Genomic DNA, 12,230 nt, shown 5'->3' on the forward strand with positions numbered 1-12,230 from the left:
GGGTAACAGGAATTAGCACAGAGTGACAGGATTGAGTGCCTGTGTGAGAATAACTTGTCACACAACTTCCTTCTAATAAACTAAGATTAAATAGCAGTAATTATATTTGGCAATACCTTAGTCTAAATAGCCTCCCCCTCTTCTTTCTATTCTTGAGACTGATTGTGCTGTTCTGTAAGGGGAGTACAACACATGGTACGAGATCTTCAGTTTCTTGGCAATTCCTTGCATTTCTCTATTTCTCAGAGAATTGATTGATGAGTTTCAAAAGAACGTTTTTTGTTTCTGAGCATTTTAAACTAGTAATCAAACGCACAATTGCTCATTCCCAAGATCAGGACTCTGGGTCTTAACACCTCCCATTGCAACTGGATCCTGGAAATCCTGACGAGCAGCCCCCCAGGTGGTGAGAATGTGCAACCTCACCTCCTCTGCACTGACCCTGAGCATCGAAACCCCTCAGGGCTACATACTGAGTCCCCTCCTGTACTCCATGTTCACCATGACTGTGTGGCCACACACAGCTACAATGTCATCCTTAAGTTTGCGGCCGACACCACCATCCTGGGTCTCATGTACAACAATGATGAGACCAAATACAGAGAGGAGGTAAGTGACTTGGCAACATGGTGCCAGGACAACAACTTCTCTCTCAAGTCTCGTGGACATAAGGAAATGCCAGGTTCTTGTGATGTAAAAGAATGAGACAAAGATAAATCATGTCAGACATTTTTTCACCTTTATTGTGACCTATAACGTGAACAATTCAATTCATTAACAAACTGTAATCTTTGAGGGAAAAAAATAAAAATTCACAATAACTTGGTGTGCACACCCTTAAACTAATACGTTGTTGAAGCACCTTTTGATTTTATTTCTGCACTCTAGTCTTTTTGGGTAGGAGTCTATTAGCATGGCACATTTTGACGTGGCAATATTTGCCCATGCTTCTTTGCAAAAGCACTCCAAATCTGTACACATCCCTCCTCAGATCACCCCACAGATGTTCCATTGGATTCAGGTCTGGGCTCTGGCTGGGCCATTCCAAAACATTAATCTTCTTCTGGTGAAGCCGTTTTCTTTTTTGTATTTGGATGTGTGCTTTGGGTCGTTATCATGTTGAAAGTTGAACTTCCTGTTCATCTTCAGCTTTCTAACGGACTCCTGAAGGTTTTGTGCCAAAATTGCCTGGTATTTGGAACTGTTCATAATTCCCTCCACCCTGACCAAGGCCCCGGTTCCAGCTGAATTAAAACAGTCTCAAAGCATAATGCTGCCACCACCATGCTTCACTGTGGGTATGGTGTTCTTTGGGTGATGTCCAGTGTTGTTTTTGTGCCAAACATACATTTTGAAATTATTGCCAAAAAGTTCAACCTTGGTTTCATCAGACAATAACACATTTTCCCACGTGCTTTTGGGGGACTTGACTTTTTGCAAACTTCAGCTGGGCTTGGATGTTTTTTTTTGTAAGAAAAGGCTTCCATCTTGCCGCCCTTTCCCATAGAGATTGTTGTCACATGTAGCGCACAGCCAGTACTTTCCAGAAATTCCTGCAGTTCCTTTAAATGTTGCTGTAGGCCTCTTGGAAGCCTCCCTGACAAGTTTTCTTCTCGTCTTTTCATCAATTTCAGAGGGACATCCAGTTCTTGGTAATGTCTCTGCTGTGCCATATTTATTTGATGATGACTGTGTTCCATGGTATATCTTTTGCTTTCAAACTAGTCTTTCGAAGCACTTCATGATTGTGGGGGTGAGTGCAACCGGTCTGAAGTCATTCAGTCTAGACACGGTCGACTTCTTCACCACTGGCACAATGGTTGCGGTCTTGAAGCACGTTGGGACAACAGCCTGGGCCAATAATATGTTGAAAATGTCAGTAAAAACCTCGGCCAGCTGCCCAGCACATGCTCTGACCACACGCCGGGGATGCCATCAGGGCCAGCAGCTTTGCATTCTTTCACCCAGCTCAGTGCAGACGACACTTCCGCGGTGGACTGTCTGAGGGGGGTGACATCTGGGGGGAGTTCAGCTTCAATGGCTGGCTCTTCACTGTCCCTGTCGAAGTGTGCATAAAACCTGTTTAACTCATTGGTGAAGGAGACGTCGCTGGCTGTGGGGGAAGGGTATTTGGCTGATAGTCAGTGATGGCTTGGATGCCCTGCCACATGCGTCAGGATTCAGAGTTGTTGTAGAAGTGCTCCTCAATCCCCAGTTTGTGGTCATTTTCAGCCATCTTTTGGTTGGGGAAGGTCTTTATTCATTTATGGGTGCAATAATCCATAATACATGTGAGTGGATTTTGTCCATTTTGTTCGCCAGTGACCATATGTTAGCATGGAAAAGGCTATGTAGTGAAGGCTGCCATCTTGGTTGAGATATCATAGAACAGTGTTGCTGGTTGAGAAGCATTATGGCCTGAGAACACTGTGAATTTAGAAGTGCGTGCCCTGATGCTCCAGTAGCGTCTACCACACGGCAGAAGTGTGAACAGACCATTGCCTGGGTGGCTGTAGTCTTTGTTGATGTTCCGTGCTTTCCTAATGCATCATGTCTGGTAGATGCCTTGCATGGATGCCATTTCCTAATGTACAGATTAATTTTTTACAGAAACACATTTCCTGCAAAAAATTTGGACAGGCCTCATTGTGTTTTCATGAAGCAAATAATGACCAGTAAGTTATCGGCTGTGACGATATGAGTGCAATGTGCAATGTGTGCGTAAAAATGAGGCACTGAAAAAAAGGTGACAAAATCACCAAAACAGTTAAACACTTTATCCAGAGACGAAAAAACACCTCACGTCGGACAAGAACCAATAAAGCGTGCTGCACTGTGACTAACAGAACCAATACATACTGAACTAATGAAAGCAGGTGGGTCTGCTGCCTTCACTCCCCGGTCGGTGGTTAGAACACTGGCAAGATGGAGCACCGGAGAGGAAGAGGAGCTGTGGTACTCTGCCACCCCCCAAAAAAAAAAAAAAAAAACCCCGACCAGCACCAGCACATGATTAAAGATAATGCCTCTTTTCACACTCAGAGAGGCAGTCAGTGTGCTCATGATAAAAGGCGTCTCAGATATCCTGGTGACAGGTTAAAGCGGCGTACCCCGCTAATTGACACTGCCTCAGTAGCTCTGCCTCAGTATCAGGGATATTTGCAAGTTCCATATCGTTATGCACTGTGACTAACAGATCCAATACATACTGAACTAATGAAAACACTTGTGGTGCCACATGGACAGTCTCACCGCAGCTCCTGAACTGGCATAGCAATTTACGTCCGTTCCTGGGCCAAAATGGAAGGCATTGTAGGTTTTCAAAAAGTGAACTTGGTTTCTGGTGTGAGTACAGTGTGGTTTTAGAAAAGGGAAAAAGAAAAAAGGAGTAGTGGAAAAGGGAAGATGAAACAGGAGTTCTACCCATGTGTGTTTTTGATGGGTATGTGTTTATTCATGTCAATGTGTCATTTTCAGTTTGTTTCCTATCTAGATATTGTGTGTTTATAGTCTACAGTCTTGATCCAGGAAGTGTGTTTCCATGATGTGTTTACAGGTCTAAGCAGAGAGAGGAGAGGGTCTAAGCCTCTAAAATGAGTCTCTCCAAGGAGAGAGAGAAGGGCACTGCCTCTATAATGAGTCTCTCTAAGCAGAGAGAGAAGGGCACTGCCTCTATAATGAGTCTCTCCAAGCAGAGAGAGAAGGGCACTGCCTCTATAATGAGTCTCTCCAAGCAGAGAGAGAAGGGCTCTGCCTCTATAATGAGTCAGTCTGTAAATCATGACAGCCGTGCCAAGATGTGTGAACATTTTAAGATGAATGTGTCACGTTGTAGGCAGGAGGACACAGGCACAGAGGTTCAGGAACAGATTCAGTTGAATAACACAACTCAAGAACACAACACCCTGCATAGAACATATGCAGAGCACATTACCCTTTACAATCTAGTGCCCTTTACTATCTAGTGCCCTTTACTATCTAGTGCCCCTTTACTATCTAGTGCCCTTTACTATCTAGTGCCCCTTTACTATCTAGTGCCCCTTTACTATCTAGTGCCCCTTTACTATCTAGTGCCCTTTACTATCTAGTGCCCTTTACTATCTAGTGCCCTTTACTATCTAGTGCCCTTTACTATCTAGTGCCCTTTACTATCTAGTGCCCTTTACTATCTAGTGCCCCTTTACTATCTAGTGCCCCTTTACTATCTAGTGCCCCTTTACTATCTAGTGCCCTTTACTATCTAGTGCCCTTTCCAGTTGACATGTGCCTGTCTGTCTTGGTGACGTGCGTCCTGCACACCGACGGGCATGCGTCCTCTGTCTTTTTTACCCGCGTCACTCAACCTGATGGGCATGCGTTTTTTTACACCCGTCACACAAAGGACCCAGGACCCCATATTCCCGAAGCACCCTCCACAGGATGCCGCGAGGGACACAGTTGAATACCCTCTCCAAATCCACAAAACACATGTGGACTGGTTGGGCAAACTCCCATGAACCCTCCAGCACCCTGTAGAGGGTATAGAGCTGGTCCAATGTTCCATGGCCCGGACAAAAACCACACTGTTCCTCCTGAATCCGAGGTTCTACTATCGGCCGTATTCTCCTCTCCAGTACCCTGGCATAGACTTTCCCGGGGAGGCTGAGAAGTGTGATCCCCCTGTAGTTGGAACACACCCTCCGGTCCCCCTTCTTAAAAAGAGGGACCACCACCCCGGTCTGCCATCCCAGAGGCACTGTTCCCGACCGCCACGCGATGTTGCACAGGCGTGTCAACCAAGACAGCCCCACAACATCCAGAGACTTGAGGTACTCAGGGCGGATCTCATCCACCCCCGGTGCCTTGCCACCGAGGAGTTTCTTGACTACCTCTGTGACTTCAGCCCGGGTGATGGACGAGTCCTCCTCTGAGCCCTCATCCTCTGCTTCCTCAATGGAAGACGTGACGGCGGGATTGAGGAGATCCTCAAAGTACTCCTTCCACCGCCCAACGACATCCCCAGTTGAGGTCAACAGCTGCCGACCTCTACTGTAAACAGCGTTGGTAGGGCACTGTTTCCCTCCATAACCACCCGGCTGCAGTCCACTTGGCCTGCCGGTACCCGTCAGCTGCCTCAGGAGTCCCACAAGCCAACCAGGCCTGATAGATTCAGCTTGACGGCATCCCTTACCTCCGGTGTCCACCACCGGGTTCGGGGATTGCTGCCTCGACAGGCACCGGAGACCTTACGGCCACAGCTCCGAGCGGCCGCTTCGACAATGGCGGTGGAGAACATGGTCCACTCGGACTCAATATCTCCAGCCTCCCTCAGGATCCAGTCAAAGCTCTGAGGTGGGAGTTAAAGATCTCTCTGACAGGAGACTCGGCCAGACGTTCTCAGCAGACCCTTACAGTACTCCCCATGAGATATGTTGGATAAATCCAAGTCATGCACCACAGGCAACAAACAGAAGACACTCCAACTGTCTCTATTACCAGGCAAATGCAGTATTCTGATGTTTCAAAACACAGTAAAGCTTATAAACAATGCTTGATCTGAATTGTTTTATATATACATTGTACATGTGAGAGACAGTGCTGCTCTTTTATGGGTTAGAAACAGAACCTGTACAGTATGATTGTAGTGCGGTTACAGCAGGTGTTTCCTGAAGTCTAGTGGAAGGTAACAATACAACACGTGTCAACATGTGGCACGGGAAGACGGCTGAACTGAAATCGAAAGTAACTTTTTTCTTTGGTCCAGGCTCCATTTTCAGACATCGCAGCAAAAAACACAAGGGAACATACAACATTAACGTAAGTACTTGAAGGACAAATAATGTGAGATATTGTTATTACTTGAGCTTTCAAAGTTAATGATGCTGTAACTGCTGATATCAAGAGACGAATAAAGGAACATGTACAGGAACATATTTCCTGATAAAACACGAGCAAAGGCCCTGATGGCGTAACCTCATACAACAAATAATCACTAGTAACTTATGTTGTGCTTGTTTATGTTTTCTAAGTGAATCATTTGGTCTCCGTTATGAGTAAACTTAAGGAATAATTTGTGACATCGGGTCTAACTTCTTGATTATCCCCTTGTCTGATTCTGTCCACCATAAGACAGATGAGAACTTTATTAGCATGAGTAGAACATTTTCATCTTCTTTACTGTAGATCTTAGATGTTCTTCCATAATTAAAGTTTTTATTGTATATGATTATATAATCTATACAATATACACAGTTATAAGACAGGTTTATTCTACAAAATACCCTACATGGTACGTAACAATCTCCCCTATTGTGCATGGGTCTATTAATAGAGTCCAAGACAGTCACATGGACATCTCCTAGCAAGATGTTTAGACAGGATGTGTGGGGCCCATCAGTTACAGGCATCACCTCCTACCAACTGAGTTATTGATACGTTTCTCATGCCTATAATCTCTCTCACACACACAGCCACAGCCACTACGAAAGGTGGAGAGGTTTTACCCAAGGTATGCTGTCATGGCAATTTATGATGCACCTCTAAACTGCTCCGAGCAGGTTATCTTCATAGTTAACTCAATCTTGTTGGGGAAAATGCTGGCACATTTGGAAGACCCACGGATTACAATAGGCTCAGTCTGCAGGACGAGGGTGTTTAGAGACCATGTAACTCCTGTAGTTTACCCAGATGATGTTTTCTATGAAAAATATTGATTCTCTTCTGAGGGAATTCAGTATCTTTGCTGGCTTCTCTGGCCTGGTTTAACTAGATTCTGACCCGTTTTAGATTAATTCCAAATAGTCAATGAATTAATGTAATAAATGTATTTAATATATAGAGAGAGTATTACAATTACAGTACAAGTATCCAAGATAAAAGTTCTCCGGAGATTGAAAATGCAACAGAGAGCTTTCCCAAACTCCACTCTGGTTTGTACAGTTGTGCTCATAGGTTTGCATACCTTGGCAGAAATTGTGAAATTCAGGCATTGATTTAGAAAATATGACTGATCATGCAGAAAAACTGTCTTTTATTTAAGGATAGTGATCATATGAAGTAATTTATTATCACATAGTTGTCTGGCTCCTTTTAAAATCATAATGATAATGGAAACCACTCAAATGGTTCAGATCAAAAGTTTACATGTCCTTGAATGTTTGGCCAAGGTGACACACACACACACACACGTGAAAATGAATGAAGTAAATTTCCCACACCTGTGGCTTTTTAAATTGCAATTAGTGTCTGTGTATAAATAGTCAATGAATGTGTTAGCTCTTACGTGGATGCACTGAGCTGAGCCATGGGAAGCAAAATAAAACTGTCAAAAGACCTGTGTAACAAGGTAATGTAACTTTATAAATATGGAAAAGGATATAAAAAGATATCCAAAGCCTTGCAAATGCCAGTCAGTACTGTTCAATCACTTATTAAGAAGTGGAAAATTCGGGGGTTCCGTGATACCAAGCCAAGGTCAGATACACCAAGTAAGATTTCAGCCAAAACTGTGAGAATAATTGTTCGGGATACAAAAAAAACCTCACAGGTAACCTCAGGAGAAATACAGGCTGCTCTCGAAAAAGACTGTGTTTTTTTCTAGGAGCACAATATGATGAACAATAATTAGCTACATGTTCGAGTTGCCAGAAAGAAGCCTTTACAGTGCCAGTGCCATAAAAAGGCCTGGTTACAAAATGCCCGACAACACCTTGACATGCTTCACAGCATCTGGCACACTGTAATTTGGAGAGACGAGACCAAAAGAGAGCTTTATGGTCGCAACCCTAAGCACTATGTTTGGAGGGGGTCAATAAGGCCTATAGTGAAAAGAATACCATCCCCACTGTAAAATATGGTGGTGGCTCACTGATATTTGGGGGTGGGGGGGGTGGGTGAGCGCTAAAGGCACAGAGAATCTTATGAAGATTGATGGCAAGATCAATTATGCATGTTATCAGAAAATACTGGCAGGCAATTTCCATTCTTCTGCATGAAAGCTTTGAATGGGACTCTCTTAGACTTTCAAGCAGGACAATGACCCTAAGCACAAGGCCAAGTTGACCCTCCAATGGTTACAGCAGAAAAAGATAAAGCTATTGGAGTGGCCATCACAGTATCCTGACCTTAATGTCATCGATTGAAATCATCATTGAAATATATAAGGCAATTTAGCTAACAATCTAGTGTGATGGTAATTTCTAAAGTTCAAACAGTTCTATGAAAATGGTAGGTAAGACAGGAGAAATCTGTTGCACAATAAACGGTTTAATATACTTGCAAGGAGAGAGTACGCAGGTTACAAAGTAACAGTGAATAGTCTCTAAATAATTGGGAAGTACATTCAATACTTATAGAGAAATGGATGGGGGTAGGAATCCACATGGTCGTACCATAAAACCAACTATGTTCCTTATCCATCCTGTTGTGTATCTTCCTCTATCCTGTCCTAAAACCCATTGATCTGTATCTACCCCCGTCCTGCTGGAGCTTTATGTTTACCTCAACACCTCATACTTCCTTTCCCACAGCACAACCAACATTCCTTTTCTCATCTAAACAGTTGGGGCTCGTTTAATCAGTAAGAATACATTGTAAAAGAAATTTCCCTGACAATCCGCCCTATATCATGAAATGTCATGTAGTGGTCACATGCAACTTTTAACCAATTTTATTCCTAAAACATGAAACATCAACTCACTAACCTTTAAACACAATCATTAAACAAGACAAAAATATACCACAAACAGACAATAGGGCAATAGTGGCTAAGGCAGTAGCCAATAACTTGTATAATGTCATCCCCCAGGGACCAATCATAGAAGATAACCCTGAGAATGGGTCCCACCCATGAACTGTATTAAGTTCCTCTATTCCTTTATTAGTTTCTTGGACTAAATTAGTTACCTTTTGTGATGCATTTGAAATGTATGTACAACACTCAGATCCCACCACCTTACAGACACCGCCCTGGGAAGCCAAAATCATATCTAGGGCCATTCTATTCTGCAGAGCAACTGAACGGGTTTCACTCAGCTCCATACCTATTGCTGCAATTGTGTCACTTGTCAAATTCATCTGTTTCTCCAACACTTTGGACAGAGCCATTATCTCTTCCTGTGAGGTGTATGTGCCATATCCTGGGATCAACACACTGAATATATCTTGAGTTCTAGTAAGTGTTTGCTTATGGCGAGATTGGGATTGATGTAAGGCAGTCATTTCCCTGTGGTCAGCCCGCCTAATCAAAGGGACCAAGTATGCCATGTAGCATACTCCACCTGCGTCTCTAGGGATGCAAAACGTCGTCAAACTATGCTCAATCGTTTGTGCTGGTTTGTGCTAGGGGTGTAACTACATCGATGTATCGATTTATATTCCTATAATCCAACTACATCGATCTGTGCTCAGCAAGTTGGCCTTCTGGGCGATATATATCGATCTAACGTTGTTTTAAAATGTAATCAATCGATTGTATCGATACTAGGAAATAACCCATTGGATTTAAGCACGTCAGACTTTATAGGAATGTTTGTTCTTAGCACTTTTAATGATAAAGGCGATAAACGTTACTCGATTCAGTCTGCCTATCCGTGACGTCATCGCCCCGGGCCAGCAGCAGCGCAAAGACAACAAAACATAGCATGGCAGATGGCAGAGGAGAAGCCGACGAGCGAGAAATTATCAAGCCACCATTGCGGTCCAGTGTGTGGAAAGTGTTGGTTGCACTTCATTTTTGATATTAATACTGTATTTGTATTATTTCTATGTTGAAAAACAACAGCAAAAGTAGCAGGTAAACCTACTGTTAATTCAACCTGAAGAAATGTTAGTTGCACTTTATTTTTGATAGTAATATAGTAGTATTTTTATGTTGAAAAACAAAAGCACAAGTAGCAGGTAAACCTACTTTTGAAATGTTGGTTGCACTTACTGTACTTTTATTGAAAATGTATTGAATATTGAAAATGAGAGCAGAACATTTTAACTTCCTGTTAATTCAACCTAAAGTGTTGGTTGCACTTTATTCAAATAAAATGTGAATGCATTTGCCATTAATTGTTGTTTACTTGTTTGTTTATATCCATAATTAATTGATACCTGATTCCCTTACAAGAAACAACAGGAATCTAGGAAACTTCACCTGCACTGTCCAGTATCCAGGTATTTATTTCAGTCAAACGGGTTGAATTTTTGGCTGAAAAGATACTGAATCGATCGTTTCGGATCGTATCGTTCTAAATGAACCATTATTGGCCTTGAATCGTATCGACAACCACGAATCGTGATATGAATCGAATCGTGGTTAAAATTAATCATTACACCCCTAGTTTGTGCTGTAAAAAGTTTTGTTTGTGCTGTTTCGGTTTTTGAGATAGGGTAAAATAATAAAATAATATTTTTAGGTCAATCTGAGGTCACTCAGCCCCCCCACATGCTCCAAATTCACCCAAAATAGTCTCATTCATTGTGCTCCGTTTGTGCCGGTAAAAGTTTCGTTTGTGCTGCATTGGGATGATTTAATAGAACATCATGCAACTTCTTATCAGTGTTTTTTGTAGTCCTGTAGTGTTTAATATAAACGTCATGTTGTTCGGATATTAGGCCTATGTCACTCTTTTATTTCTGCCACTCTCTCTCTCTGAGCAAAATGGATTTGTGTGCATGTGCCATCAATTTGTAGTTTAAATGTAACATCACAATTTGTTGACTAAACAATTATCTTCACTTCAGTGTCTCCTGATTGTATTTTATTTTAATTTATAAAATTATTTTTGTTGAACATTTTGTATGTCATACACTCTTGTTTTCCTACTCCTGTTAGGAGAAGTAGTGTGCTATTTTAAGTTTGCACTCAAGTCTATTATTTTGTGTGGTATCTTTTGAAGACGGATTGTATTAAGTGTTTTTAAGTTTTTATAGGTATTTTTTTTGTGGTTAATGGAATGTTCGATAGTACATAATTAAATTTGAAAAGATAAATCATTTTGACTTAATTGAGTCATGAGATTCCACATACATAATAATAGTAGTAGTAGTAGTAGTAATTAAATTATATATACACACAGAAACATAAATACACACACAGTAGCCTACCAGTGTTTTAAAAAGTGTTTCTCAAAATGTTATGTTCTCTTATGCTCACTAAGGCTATATTTATTTTATCAAAAATACAGTAAAATTGTGAAATATTATTCCAATAATACTGCAGTTTTATATGTGAATATATAGTAAAGTGTTATTCCTGTAATCAAAGCAGATTTTTAACATCATTAGTTCAGTTCAATAGCTAGCCTACTGATGTTATCAATTTGATGCTCAAGAAACATTATAAATTTTGAAAAGAGTTGTTCTTTTCTTCTTCTGAAAACCAATATATACAACAATTCAAAGATTTTGGTTAAGTAATGTAGCCTATATAAAAAATAATAGCAAGGATGTAATAAATTAATAAAAGGTTGATCAACATTGATCAAAATTAAGAACCTTTCTTAACTGAGCACCAATAATAATTGAGCATACAATCAACATTTTACTATGATTTCTAATGAATCATGTGAAATTGAAAACTGGAGCAGGTCTAATGATACAGAAAATTCTGCTTTTACATCACAGGAATAAATGACATTGTAATTATACATATAATATATAACCGAAAATAGATACAAAATAGCAAATAGCTTGTAGTAATATTTCACAATATCAGTATGTTCAATAAAAAGCCATAGTGAGGTTAAGAGACATATAGGCCTATAGCCTTTACAATACACACGTGTATAAACACAGCAAACCGATTATGGTGCGTGTATTTGTGACAATTTTTATATTATTAACAAAACACAGCATACAGTCAGTAAAAACACTTACCTTGAAGTTTATGTTGCATCCACACATCCTGTGATCCGCATCAGTTCGTTAAAAGTTGAAAACGCACAGGATAACAGTAACCTATAAGTGAATATTGTCATTTGGTTTGCCGATTCTTTAGGTCTTACCTTGTTACTTCAACTAGCCTACTGTTAAAAAAAAGTGGGCTGGTGCACCGTCTATAATTCTCATTCAGTGTCTTTCCCATTCAGTTAGTTGTGCACAAACGGAGCACAAACAAACGAGAATTTCGAGCGTGTGGGGGGGCTGGTGACGTCATCAACAATAATTTAATGTCTAATATTTTAAAACCCAACGCAGCACAAACGAAAATTTTACCGGCACAGACCAGCACAAACGAAGCACAAACGAACGAGACTATTTTG

Source organism: Esox lucius, chromosome 11 (assembly GCF_011004845.1).
Source record: "Esox lucius isolate fEsoLuc1 chromosome 11, fEsoLuc1.pri, whole genome shotgun sequence".
NCBI classification, from domain to species: Eukaryota; Metazoa; Chordata; class Actinopteri; order Esociformes; family Esocidae; genus Esox; species Esox lucius.